General features: G+C 38.2%; 1 protein-coding gene across 6 annotated transcripts in view; it reads right to left on the bottom strand.

Moving 5' to 3' along the window:
- Positions 1–13,729, bottom strand: part of Mid1 (midline 1) — a 351,166-nt gene that overhangs the window by 119,771 nt on the left and 217,666 nt on the right. Inside the window, exon 1 of one of the 6 annotated variants that reach the window (XM_051141309.1) lies at positions 5,109–5,362. The exons of the other annotated variants lie outside the window; for them this stretch is intronic. The gene's annotated coding sequence lies outside the window, so the exon portion shown is untranslated. Of the gene's footprint in view, positions 1–5,108; positions 5,363–13,729 lie in introns of those variants that run through there. 6 annotated transcript variants of the gene reach the window in all.

The following is a 13,729-nucleotide window of genomic DNA, read 5'->3' on the forward strand; positions in this document are numbered from 1 at the left end:
TGAGTCTCAAAGCACCATCCTTCTGCGGTGTCACTTCAGTGTTGGCAAGTCTTGGCTTCATGGCATGTAACTGCTTCAGACCAAGAATGCAACCCCCAAGGGACTTACTGATTTCCTTCCCCAACCTGCCTTTTCTATTAAAATGATTCATTTGCCACCCTCAAAAGTGAGAAATCAGCCACATTTTCTAGTCCTTCCTCACTGGAGAAGGCAAAGGTATGGTCTCAAAGATGTCTACAAGCTATACCTTGGGATCTGTATGTAATGTAGGTAACAGAAGAAAAAAGAAATTAAAATTAAAAATTTAATTAAGGCTTGCAAGTAGCTTGTTTTGCAATAAGGAGATTAGCTAGAATTATCCAAGAGACTCAAAAGTATCAAAAGACCTCTTAAAAGTGGAAGATGCTGACAGAAGAGTCACTGACAGAGTGATGTGATGTGAGGAAGGCTAGACCAACCATGCCTGCTTTGAACACAATGGACAAGGCTACATGCCAAGGAATGTGTTTAGCCTCTAGAAGCTGTTGATAAAAGAATGAAAATGGACCCTATCCCACAGCCTCCGGAGAGAAGTAGAACTCTGTAGATAGACACTTTGATAAATAAGCAATTTATGTGTGATTCAGACTTCTAAAACTATAAGATAATGGATAATCTCAGGAGGCATTTTAGATGAAAATGGAACCTCCCACAAGCCCAAAGTATCCTGGCCACTATTGCATTTGACAGCTTCTTATTAAACAAAGAAGAACTGTTTAACAAGACAGCTCTAAACTGTGTGATATCTGGTAAGTATATGTAATATATTTAATATAATTAGTATATTATAATTATATTGGTATAATATAATTTTATTTTATTTTATTTTATTTTAAGTTATTTGTATGAATGTGTCTATGTGTGGGTATGTACACCTGAGTTCAAGAGTCCTCATTGACCAGCAGAGACTAGTGAAGTCTCTGGAGCTGAAGTTATAGGCCACTATAAGCTGCTTAACATGGCTTCTGGGAACCAAACTTTGGTCCTCTGGAAGAACAGCAAGCATTAATCACTGAGCCACCTCTCCAGCTCCTAATATGGTTTACTCCCATCTTTCCTCCTTGGTTTTACTGTTTGCAACCTATTCCCTGGACTACACTTTTTCATATCACTTCTCCCCATATATAAAACAGAGGAGTACCTCTGTTGCCCAGACTATAAATCTTGCCTCGAATCTTATCTCCATTTTCAGAGTCTTGCCCATGTTTCTCCAAACTACACCTGCAACTTCACAACCCCTACCTCTTAAGCCACAGGCCCAAGAAATGAGACTGTTTTCCATTCTTTGCAATAGGCTTTTGCTTTTCTTCCTAGTCTAAACCATTTTCCTTAAAGATTATTTTTGGTTTCATGTTAGCTTTTTGGTTTTGTTTTGGTCTGTGGGGGGATTTTTTAGATAAGAATGGAACCTTCCAGAGGCCCCACATGTTCTAGTCAGTATTGTTTTAAGTATTTACACTTAATAATTACAAAGTAACCTTTAAGCTGAAAAAAGTGACATAATTATTCTGCCTAACAAGTACTAAAATGATTATAACAAGACACAGAATAACAGACTAACAAGACACAGGTAAAATTATATGACTCATTCTGTTCTTTCAATGTATTCTAAATCACTCAAGGCTAATCCAGGTATGCATGAGCTCAGGCATGAGCAGACAAGCATGCACACACACACACACCCCACACCACACACACACACACACACACACACACACACACACACTTCTTATAAAGAAAACATTCATAGTCTCAAATGTAGGCTTTTTGAGCCAAATAACCATCACACCCTCACAGGTAATAAAATGCAAGAATGCTAATTCATAGAATCAAGGAAAATAAATTAACAAAGGGATAAAGAGCTAGTGAAGAGGGCTGGAAGGATAACAAAATCTTGGCACAGGATGATGTTAAGATGATCTAGTTGCCTGAGCAGAAGGCCAGTTTCTGCCCCCTGTAGGTTCCAGGTACCTTCATCATAAGGCATTTTTACATTGTGGAAGCTTTCTTTCCAGGGGAAGAGCTTTCCTGGAGTGGAATATTGTCTTTTGGTTATGCCCTAAGCTATGGGAGAAAACAGAGGGAAGGAGAAATATTCCAGTTCAAGAGCCATGGCACAGGACCTCAACTGTAGTGTTTATCTTTAAGAAAGAGGTTTTGGCAAACACAGGATGGGTATTCTTAAGGAACAGCTCATCTTTTTTATTCTCCTTTAGAGTAAAAGACAAAAACATAATATTCACCTAAGACAAGACATATAAGCTCCAAACCTATACTGCCAAAAACCTTGGTGTCATCTATCTCTGTAGCTCATGTTAGAATTTCACAGTGGTATTTTGTGAAGCCCCTCGGGATCTCTACTTTGATGCAGTTAACATAACCTAGACTTTGAGGAAACATCTAGTATCCCTGTGAAGAGATCATTCATTGAAAAGTTTAATCCATGACCAAACTCAGTAGGCAAGCATTCTTTTTCAGAAATCAAGACTGTGCAAGTTTCACTTTCATGCTCAAGAGTTTTGGACTGAGAGTACTAGGAAGATGGCTCAATGAGTAAAGACATCTGCTGCCAGACTTAAAGACCTGAATCTGATCCTCCGAATCTGCATGGTAAAAGAGAGAACTGACTCTCACAAATTGTTCTTTGACCTCCAAAGACATACCAGAGAGTGCACATGGGCCCACATGTAGTCTCACACATACACAAGTGCACATGCACAAAACAAATAGATGCAAAATTAAATTTTAGTTGAAAAAAGAATCGGATTAAGACTTAGAAACCTCCAAAAATGATGCTTTCTTTACTCACCTACTCATATTCTGTGTCATGTTTGCACACTGCATGAAACATAATTGTTATTCTCACTTGGAATATGGAGAGATCATACATGCAACAAATGAATAATTTTACTTTCAATCTCTCGGGGAACAATTCTGAATATTGTCACAATCAGGTAAATTAACAGGGTGCTGGATCAAGGAACAAACTGGAAAACCCCAATTCTGGGTTATTTGTGATTAGTTGTTAATACTAGGTGTTTCTCACCCATTTCCCAAGGGACTTCATTTGGTTCTTTGCCGAATATCCTTTAGACTATGAAAATTAATATTTACATTTATAAAAATACAATCCAGATAAAAAAAAGCACTTTAACTTTAAAAGGTAATTTCTCAACCTACATAGTGCTGTGGCCCTTTAATACAGTTCCTTATGTTGTGGTGTCCCCTGAACCATAAAATTATTTTCATTGCTACTTCTTAACTGTAATTTCGCTACTGTTACAAATTGTAATATAAATATCTGATAGAACCACTGCTTCAACACAATATAAAACTATCTGAAGGCTCATAAATATGGTTTCAGAAAAGTTAGCTCCTAAAAGAATTGTGAGCAACAAACAACACTGAAAATAGCACAAATAAATTGTATTATTTGTTTTGGAAATACGCTCCACATTTCTTATCCCCATCATTTGGAGGAATTAAACATTTAGTTGACTTATCGATGTTAGGGTTTTGGGTATGGCATTATTCTTATAACATAACTATAGTGCAATAGCGTTTGGAGATCATGCAATGGTGTTTCTATCATGGATCAGCAGAATACAGACTCAGATATGGGAAACACTGGGATTCAACCCGAGTTTGTGGGATTACAACAGGCTGAACTCAGAAGGAACCTGTAGGGGTATAGGGAGAAAGCAGGAGGATACAAGTGATGGGATAACAATTTAGTTGTAATCTGAATAAACTAATTAAATAATAAAAAAAGAAGAAAGAAGAAACCTGTTTTCATCCACAGAAATGTAATTTCCTAAACTGGAAAACTGACTCCTGTATGCAAGACTGAATTCACTACAGATCCAAAATTTAAATGACATAATACAAGCACTCAACATCTGTATATCCAATTATGTAGCTTAGTATTTAACATTAAGGTGTAAAAGCCACCAAATCAACATAATACTTTAGTGATTATCACCCTGGCAGTGGCAGTGGAGCCAAAAAGGGACAATGAAACCGATCTTGATGGAAAGAAAGGAGATTCCCTTGGATTTAAAGCCATTTTGCAAGACTGAGGATTGGAACTACAGTATTTGGCAATTTCACACTCCTGTTATGGCAGAGAACAGTACACAGACAAAACAGATTTTCAATGTAAATATTGCATTGAGTAGCAACCTGTGGGAAAAGGGTGATTCAGTAGCATTCTACAAGAAATAAACATACTCTACAATTACAATATCACTACATGTAACCTTAGAGTGTCAGCACATCCAAATTCATTTAATTGGTAACAGACAAGTATGGACTTCTGCCAAGCAAATAGGAGGGGTCCAGGAGGACTGACTGAAATGAAGATGACAAGCAGATAAGCATCAAGATGCTAGCCTTGAGTTTTCAAACAATCAATTAATATACTTTGAACAATTTGCAATTTCATCTTTGTTTTACTTAGGATAAATTAGCTTGCAATTGAAATAATTTTGCCTGCCAGGAGAGCTAGGGAAGATTTAATGTCACCACTCACCTGGTGAAATTGATGCATATCAAATCAAACTATTAAGCAACCATTTTCCTGTACTTCCACATCTGCCTGTAACACATGCACATTTAGTAATTGGATCTCTAGGACATTCTTAAAAATAATCACACACTTCTCTGACCATGCAACCTGATTAATAATGAATGAACACTCCTGAAAAGAATCATTTGGAAGCATGGCAGATGTCTGTGGGGATATGAAGGCTTTCATGATCAAAATTAAGGGGAAATGGGAGCTGGGTCACACAGTCTGGTTATTTTAATTGAAACCCCATCTTCCAAATTTACTGAAAAGAATGCTTAAAAGGTCTAGAAGTTTATCTACACACATAGGTAAGCAAAAGACACTCATGGCAATGAAAAACAGCAATTCCTGTCTCACTGTCTTAATAGAAGCCTCAAGCATGCAATCCATTCCTAGAAGCCTGGAAAGCAGACTGAAAACAGAAACTTGTACACTGGTACCTAAGAGTCTTTTGAGCACCACTCAAGGTTGTGACAAACAGATCCCCTTGAATACCCACCAATGGACTGCACACTAGTTCTTTTTGAAGAAACATCGCTGTAGGTAGAGGATGGGATTCCACAAAATGATAGACAGGCCACTGAGACCAGGTAATGGGTAGCAGGCAGAGCTCGAGCGGTCCTGTGTGTGTCTGTGAGAGCGTCGACAGTGAAACACAACAGGAAAATCGGTCCAACAATTCCAGGAAGGCCAGCTCCACCTCATCCACTCCGTCAGGGTTGCCTGAGTTGAAGAATCAACTGCCTTTTCCATGGCCCCCACTGTGACTTCCCTGTCCCCTACCCAGTCAGTGCTCAGTTGAAACAAAATGAAAAGGCAGCTCAGTTCAGGCTAACACCCACTGTCTGGATAAGCAGCGTGATGATTTGGCACTAAGAACAGCACTCTCCCTGTTTGCAGGGAGCAGCAGTGGCTCAGGTGACTGGATGGTGTCTGAAGACAGGCTCTCTATGCTACTCTCAGGAGCTATTCTTCCCATTTGGGGGTCAGAAACTGACACTTCTCACACCACTGGGTCCTTTTAACACTCTACTGAGCACATTGTCTCATTATGCCCGGGTGCTGGTCGGCTCATTTTAAAAATAATATGCACCTTATTTTGCTTCTTTGGCATCACAATTCAAGTTTAATTTCAGAAAGAAGTTCATTTTCAATTTATATTAGTAGAAACAATGACCTTGCACAGATAGAATAAACCATTCATACTTTCTTCCAAAAAGACCCGTACAGTACAATGGATCATCTTAATATACAACACACATATGTATAAATTGTACATATATATCATACATCACACACAAAACACCCTCAAAGAACCCTGTATGTAAATAGTCGTCTATGGGTATCTATGGAGAGTGGCTTCAGAACCTCCCCACTGAAGATATCAACATATATATTTAAAATATATATTTCTAACATATTTAAAATCACCTCAGAATTACTTAGCATACCAAGAGCAGGCTGTACATGTTCACTATAGACTAAATGCTTTTCACATGTTTTACATATGAACTGGGTTGAATCTATGAATATAACTCACAGAATGTTCATTTTATATGTACCTAATATACTATATAAACCTAATGCGATATGTATATACAGACTATAAAAACATCTATAATTTGTCCCCAAACTTCATTTCACTCTCCAGAATTGGTCATCAGAAAGGCAACAAAAGAGTGTGCTGAGAATGGAAAATAATCATTTAAAATGTGATTATCTGAAGAAAGGGAAGTAGATTTTCTGAGAGCAAAAAGAAAATTTGTCCTGAAGTGCAATTATTTGAAGGATGTGGCTTATCACTTATACAAGACAAGAAAGTGCAACTAAAGTACTTCACCAGGAAAGTGTGACAACAATTCTGCAAGATTCAGTTTATCCTGTAGACAGTTGGGCTCCAACAAAGGTGCTTAAGGATCATGCAAGATAAAGGGGAAGCAGGGGGCTTTCTCTGACTGTGCAGTGTGCAAGTTTCAGTACCTTCTTTTATGGCCCTACAACACTTCACAGGGAACCAGAACATGCTTCATAGGACATAAAATACATAGTTAGATGTGCTGGATTTACATCTCTCCAAATCATAATTTCATTTAGCTATTGGCAATACAGGCATTACTCAATTTTAAGACAAATATGATTCCTTAAGACATTCATGTTATACACCAAAGACACATATGTTTATTATCAAATAGAAAGTTAAATAACTTTTCATCAAAGGTTTTTTTAAAAATAGCCTCTGTTAATATTTATGAGACAGGTTTAACTTGTCTGTATTCTGGCACTGTGGTGGGGAAATCAGCCTGAATGGCTCAAGTTGAAACATCAGGAAACAAAACATTTACTCCACCCATGAAAAGACAATGGTAAACAACAACAAAGCATTTTATATTATTTTTCAAGTGCATAACTTGTTGGCCTTTAGTTGAGATTTCTCACAGTCAGAGGGTCTCAAATATTTTATGTTTTATGTATTATGGTTTGTTTGAAGAAATAAAACATCCTGGGTGCTTTCTTTCTCTTTTGCTTCAAAAACAAACAAACAAACAAATAAACAAACCCTGTCTTGCTTTGTAGTCAAGGCTGGCCTGGAATTTGTGATCTTAATCCCTCAGATTCCAAGCACTAAGATTAAAGGTATGTGTCACAATGCCTGGCTAAACCAATTCAGTTTTAAAGGCATATGGGGTGTATTCTACATTACACTAAACATGACTGATTCGGCTCTAGACTTTTCTGGCTTTCCTACAAGAATCTGAGTTTGACAATAGACATAGGCTACAAAGAGAAAGAAGACAGGGAGGGCATATCTCCACTTGTCTCCTAGTAGGAGGCCTATGGTCAGACCATCAGATGAGTGGACCCATATCATGGTGGTGGCAGAAATCAAAGCTACTAATTTCTTTCAAACCACCCATAGGTGAAGAGCATATAACTCTCCCTTCCTTGAGTGCTTTTCCATGCATGTTTGTATTTGGGTAGGCATTTATACATATATCTGTAGAACTCCAATCTATAAAATCCTGTGTGTGTGTACAATGGGATTGGTTTTTGTATATGTATATACAGATATATAGTCTCACCCATACACACACACACACATATATACAGAAGCACCTTTTGAAAGTTACTTGAACTTGTCAATAACATTCATTCTCTATGAGACACTCAGTTTGCTTATCCCCACTACATTATAGAAACATTCTTTCCTTTGTGCAAAGACAGAAACCTATAGATGCTAGTTGTTTACCTAAAAATGTCACCTGGCTCAAATCTATAAAAATGTCACTTTGAAATTTATAAGGTTGTATGAGAAATCTATACTCTTTAGGACACTTGAACCAGATTTTTGCAAGTGGATTGAATCCTAGAGAACTCCTGACTACTTTGAAACATTTTTTTTTTCTTTTTTTGCTTTGCCAATATAATACTCCTCTGGGAGACTGACTTCTTCCCAATTAGCCTCTAGAATGTTCAGATTGTTCTCTGAACATTGGAAAGCTTAGAGTTGTTCAGCAGCCAAAACAAATCCTCTTGTCTTGCTCATGCACATAATGAAGACTATAGAGTAACTGACTCTTATTGTATGAACAGATGGGGAAACTACCTAATAAAATAATGCCTTTCATACAGCAAAGTATTGCTTTTCTGGCCAGGTAAGATGGCTTCGCCAGTAAGAGCACTTGCCACTATGTCTGATGACTTGAGTTTAATCCCTGGCATCTACATGGTAGAAAGAGAGGGTTGACTCCTGGAAGTTGTCCCCCAGCTTCCTGACCTCCATAAATGCACTGAGGTACATGAATGCTCACTATCACCATATGTGCTTTTACACACACACACACACACACACACACACACACACACACACACACGAGAGAGGGGGGGACTATAAAAAGAAAAACTCTTCACTCTCTCAACTTCAAAGTTAACCACACACAAAATATTCATACTACCAATATCCTGAAGTTACTCTGTGATCTTAAAAAACAACAACAACAACAACAACAACAAAAAAACCACCCAACCTTCATCCACATCTCCTGGTTAACTATTATGAACATTTCCTGTGATCACTGAAGCCCTCTAGTCAGAGGATAGAGCCCCCACCCCACCCCACCCCACCCTCACCCGTCCATTTTTTTAAGGCAACCAAAAGAGGAGTGATTCTTTTGTTCTCAGTTGTTATTGTAAAGCACCACATGAAAGACAGGGAATGATGGGAACATGGCAATGAAAAGGACACCAGCTCTGACAAATGAAAACAGGATATTAAGAACAGTATCAGGACTGTCTGTACTGAACAAAGACAAGAGGGAGACTTCTCAAAGAAATTCAAACAAAGACACTTTTCACCACATTGAAATGCCAGTGGATAAACTGTAACTTCTCAAGGAAGCATAGCTGTTTACATCTGGGGCAAGAAAATTGGGTTCCCATTAAAACAGACACATACACATGCAATTTAAAGTATCATAAAATTAAAACTGTTTCCAAATCTCATTACTTCCCCTTACTTTGAACCCATATTCTACTTCCTGTAATTTCTATATCTATGTTTTACCCTATATGAAATAAGATGCTGCCTTTACCAAATAGCTGACAATAAAGGAAACTGACTTTTTGCCAAAACATACTGTATCTTCACAGTATGTTCATAACTTTGTGTATGTGTGTATGTACTTTTGGATATGTATATACATGTGTGTGTGTGTGTGCGCGCGCGCGCGTGCACGGGCACACACACATGCGTGCATGTACAGCTTTTAGAGATTTTGCACCATTTTGATTTGGCAAAACCAGTATACTGTATTAGTTGCTTTGATTGTTTCTCAATACAGTGCTCATTCCAAGGCTTCCCTGGGATTCCAAAGGCTTATGTGTAAAGTTTAAGTTCAGGGGGCTGAGGAGATGGCTCAGTCATGCAAGTCCTTGCTGGATAAGCATGGGGAATACCTGACTCTAGATTCTGAGAAACCACATAAAAAGAAATCTAGAATCCCACTGCTGTGGAAGCAAACACAAGTGGATCCTTGGAGGTAAGTGGCTAGCCAGTAAGCATTAAGTGAGAGATATTTACTCACAAAAATAAAATAAGGTAGAGAACTGTTGAAGAAGATAGCTAACATCAACCTCTGTCCTTGCATGACTGAGCCATCTCCTCAGCCCCCTGAACTTAACTTTATACATAAGCCATTGGAATCCCAGGGAAGCCTTGGAATGAGCACTGTATTGAGAAACAATCAAAGCTACTAATACAGTATACTGGTTTTGCCAAATCAAAATGGTACAAAATCTCTAAAATCTGTCAGTGTGATGTCTTATTTTAAGATATATTTCAAGTTCATGTAACTTACTGAACTTAGCTTATTATTTTTATTATTATCACTGTGGTCTCTAAGCCAAATGGGTTCTGAAAAAAGTATATTCAGTGTTTGTATAGCATTAGAAATTTCAATCTTTCTTCGCTTGTGTAGATTCTGCTACTATTCACCTTGTTTTTCTTTCTATTTCAGATGAAGGATAATCTGCTTTGTCTCTGTTGTGCTGTCAGAAAACTTGAGGCGAAACCTTGAACTTGGAGGGCCTAGGTACCCTTTGTCTACTTTTAAGCTAATCAGATCGATCAATGTAACACCATGTTACAGAATGTATACCTTGAAAGCAGATAATCCCGACTTCAAACCTGGACTCTGACATTTCCTTGAAAGGGCAGATAAGGGAAGGATACTCTGTCCCTCATACAGACACTCTCCATGTCTTATACACAGTTTTCTTCTTTATAAGATGAGGACTAGAGAATTCTTAGTCTTTTAAGGCTCAAGTGAGGCCAAGTTTCAACTGTCATTTTCTTCTCCTTTGCCCCTTCTTGTCCGTAATTAATTCTTCTCATTCATCTCCAAATAATTCCATTATCTGTATTTTTCCTTAGAAACCCTTTCAAGCTATTTTGGGAAGCAGGAAGGCCATCAATCCATTTAGTTGTTTCATAATATTCATGGAGTATCTTACGTGAAGGAACAGTATAAGATTGATAATTTAACTAACATTTCTTAAAAACAACATATTTTAAGTATGTATTTATTGTGTGTGTTTATGCCAAAGAGAGAAGAGTTATCTAAGGAGGCTAGAAGCAGCTGTTGGATCTCCTTGAACTGGAGTTACAGGCAAATGTGAACTGCTGGATGTGGGTGCTGGGACCCAAACTCAGGTTCTATGGGAAAGCTGGGAGTGTTCTGTACATCACTCCAGTCCATGAATTAACATTTCTGTTCTTAGCAAGAATCATTATTTCATAAGAGTTTCTATGTGGACAATTTTGTATACATCTTAAGCTTCAGTAGGCCTCTGTGCTCATGATGACTGTATCGCCCACAAAGATGCCAAAGCTGTATTCCCTGTTTCCCACTCAGGGTCTCCTTACCTCTGTGTATCAGCTGCTACAGGTTTTACTTTGCAGGAAACAAGAGACCCTGGCACAGATAGTACACGTGAGCCTGGTGAGAACAGAGAAGTAGCGGCCTTTTCTGTTTCTAAGCTAATCTGTCAGCCTTCAGGATACATGGATGCTGACCGAAAGCACAAAAGTCTTGAATTAGAGATTAAAACAAAAAAAGCAGCTTTCAAGTCACAACAAATGGTACATGCTTCCTGTTCTTGCTTCACTTTGCCCTCCAAGCCTCATCTAGTGTACCAGATACACATAGCAGGGTACACTACAGTTCAACATTCCAAGCCTTAAGGATTAGAATCTTGTATTGTGGACTATAAGAATGCCTCCCAAGCCTTAGAGGAAGAGAACTATTTCTATTGTGTGAGACTTTCTACTGTGAAAAAACAATCTCTAAAGATAGTCTACAGCAAAGGTAGGCATTCTACTCTCAGAAGCTACAAAAACCTAAGCAGTTTCTTTTTCTACCCGTGTGTCAGACTAATGGTCACAAATCGAAACCAAGTCACCAATGGGCTTTCCAGCAGTTACAGTAGAGGCCGACTCTCAGCTGGCACTGAATGATCCTTAAGTCAATGAGTCTAGAGCTAAAAGAAGTTTCCAAGGAAGCAATAGGTTTTTTCCCACCAGCACCAGCCTCCCCATACCACCTTTTAGATTCAGCTACAACCACAGGAAAACTAATATAGATCAAGGAAGTCCTACTCATGGATTTTGACCCGAGAGTCAAAAGATGTTAAAAAAAAAAATTCCTTCCTGATCTCAAATAAGCCTGGACCTAGCCTGAAACATCAGCTCTCCACTCTGTACCAATGTAGTTTGAAGAGCGTGGGGAAAGGGCTGGGGATTTGGTTAAGTGGGTAAGAGCAGTTGCTATGAAAAGAAGACATGAGTTCAAATTTCCAGCATTCACATTAAAAACTACTTATGGTCATAAATGCTTATCATCCCATGTTTGGGATTGGAGACCAGCAGATTCTTGGAGTTCAGTGGCCAATCAGCAAGTCTAACCAAGACAGCAAGCTTTGGGCTCAGGGAAAGATTCTGTTTGAACAGATAAGGTTGAAACTGATAGAGAAAGACAAAGTCAACATACATGTACCACACACAAATGTGTGGGAGAGTAAGCTGGGCTGAATTTTTAAATAAATATTTTATATTATAAGCTTACTTTTATATTCTGGACTAAAAAGAAGACAAATGTCAGGGGTGTTTTGTTTGTTTGTTTGTTTGTTTGTTTTTGTCCTGCCATCTGCCAGGAGCAGCTCTAGGCACTAGCAATGTAGTAGTTAGTATGAGAACAAAGGCATGCCCTTAGAAAACTTAAATTGTAATGAAGAAAATAGACAACAAGCATCTTAGGAAAGTAATTATTTTAAAGATTCATATATAAAATGAAGGAAGTTAAGGGGATCACATAAAACAAAGCTGACTATTATATGGACTATTTTAGTAAAAGAGATATTTCAACTCATATCTGTGTGGTCTTTCTTGACATTCTGGCTTTCCCTCTGCCAATAAAAAAGCAAAAACATCTTCATTTTAGATTTGATCAGACACATTCATGGTGGTATAACTATAGACATATTTTAATTTTAGTACAAAACTTACCAGCATTTAGACTGAGAATTATAATTTTATCTATTTAATTATTAAATACTTAACTTCAGATATCAACTATAGATTTTTCTCAAGGGCATTAAAATCCAGCCTTTATAATTTCTTGTTTGAACAGTCAAGATGAGGAGTTCTTTGAAAACAGTGACCTCTGGATTTATTTCACCAATGTGATTTGACAGGATGGCCCAGAGACTCGGTGGGCCAAGAAAGTAGAAGGCACCATGTCTTGGGCTAGTTTGTCTTTCTATTGCAAAGGAACTGATTGAGCATGGTCTGTAGAACAGACACATATTTTTCACTGTTCTATAGCATAGCCTAGGTAGTCCTGGGTCATGGTGTATGCAAGTGATGACCCTAGTTCTCTGTTTTCAAGATTGTGCCTTGAAGCCTATGTCCTCCAAGGAGAGTAATGATGATGTGTCCTTAAGCAGCATAAGAGCACACAACGCCAAACCCACTCATGCAGGTCCCCACTTGGAACACCTGAACACCTCTCAGCACTACTGTATTGGAAATTAGATTTCCAGCATGTGAATTTTGTGGACACATTCAAACTACAGCATGTAGTACTCACACTGTGTACCTGAATGTGTGCTTGATCTTAGGAGGCTAACTTAAAACTGAAATTAACAATGACCATGCAACTAAGATTGTAGGGAAGGGAAATACAGGAAGAGGGGAGAGTGCTGGGGGAAATGAATATCTGGGACCAGAGCCTCAAGCTTAGTAAGTGTCAAAGATGTGCTACAATTGGAAGGTCCTGTTGTCTGACAGTTCCTGTTAGTATCTGACTGACAATGGCAAGAAGTGACAAATAGTATCTCAAAATAAATCCACTTTCTGGTTAGGCAAAATTGTAACCAAGCTCGAACCATAGGTTTTAGGAGACCATCTTATTAAGAATCGGACAGAAGGAATGAGATCTCAAAGGGAGGACAAAAGAGTTACCATTGCATCAACAGCATAGACTCATAGAATATTGAGAAGGCTGAGAAACACTCTGCTATTCTTCCCCCAATGAAGCAAGTAACAGGTTTATTTATTTGTTTTTA

This window comes from Acomys russatus, chromosome X (assembly GCF_903995435.1).
Source record: "Acomys russatus chromosome X, mAcoRus1.1, whole genome shotgun sequence".
In the NCBI taxonomy this organism is placed as follows: Eukaryota; Metazoa; Chordata; class Mammalia; order Rodentia; family Muridae; genus Acomys; species Acomys russatus.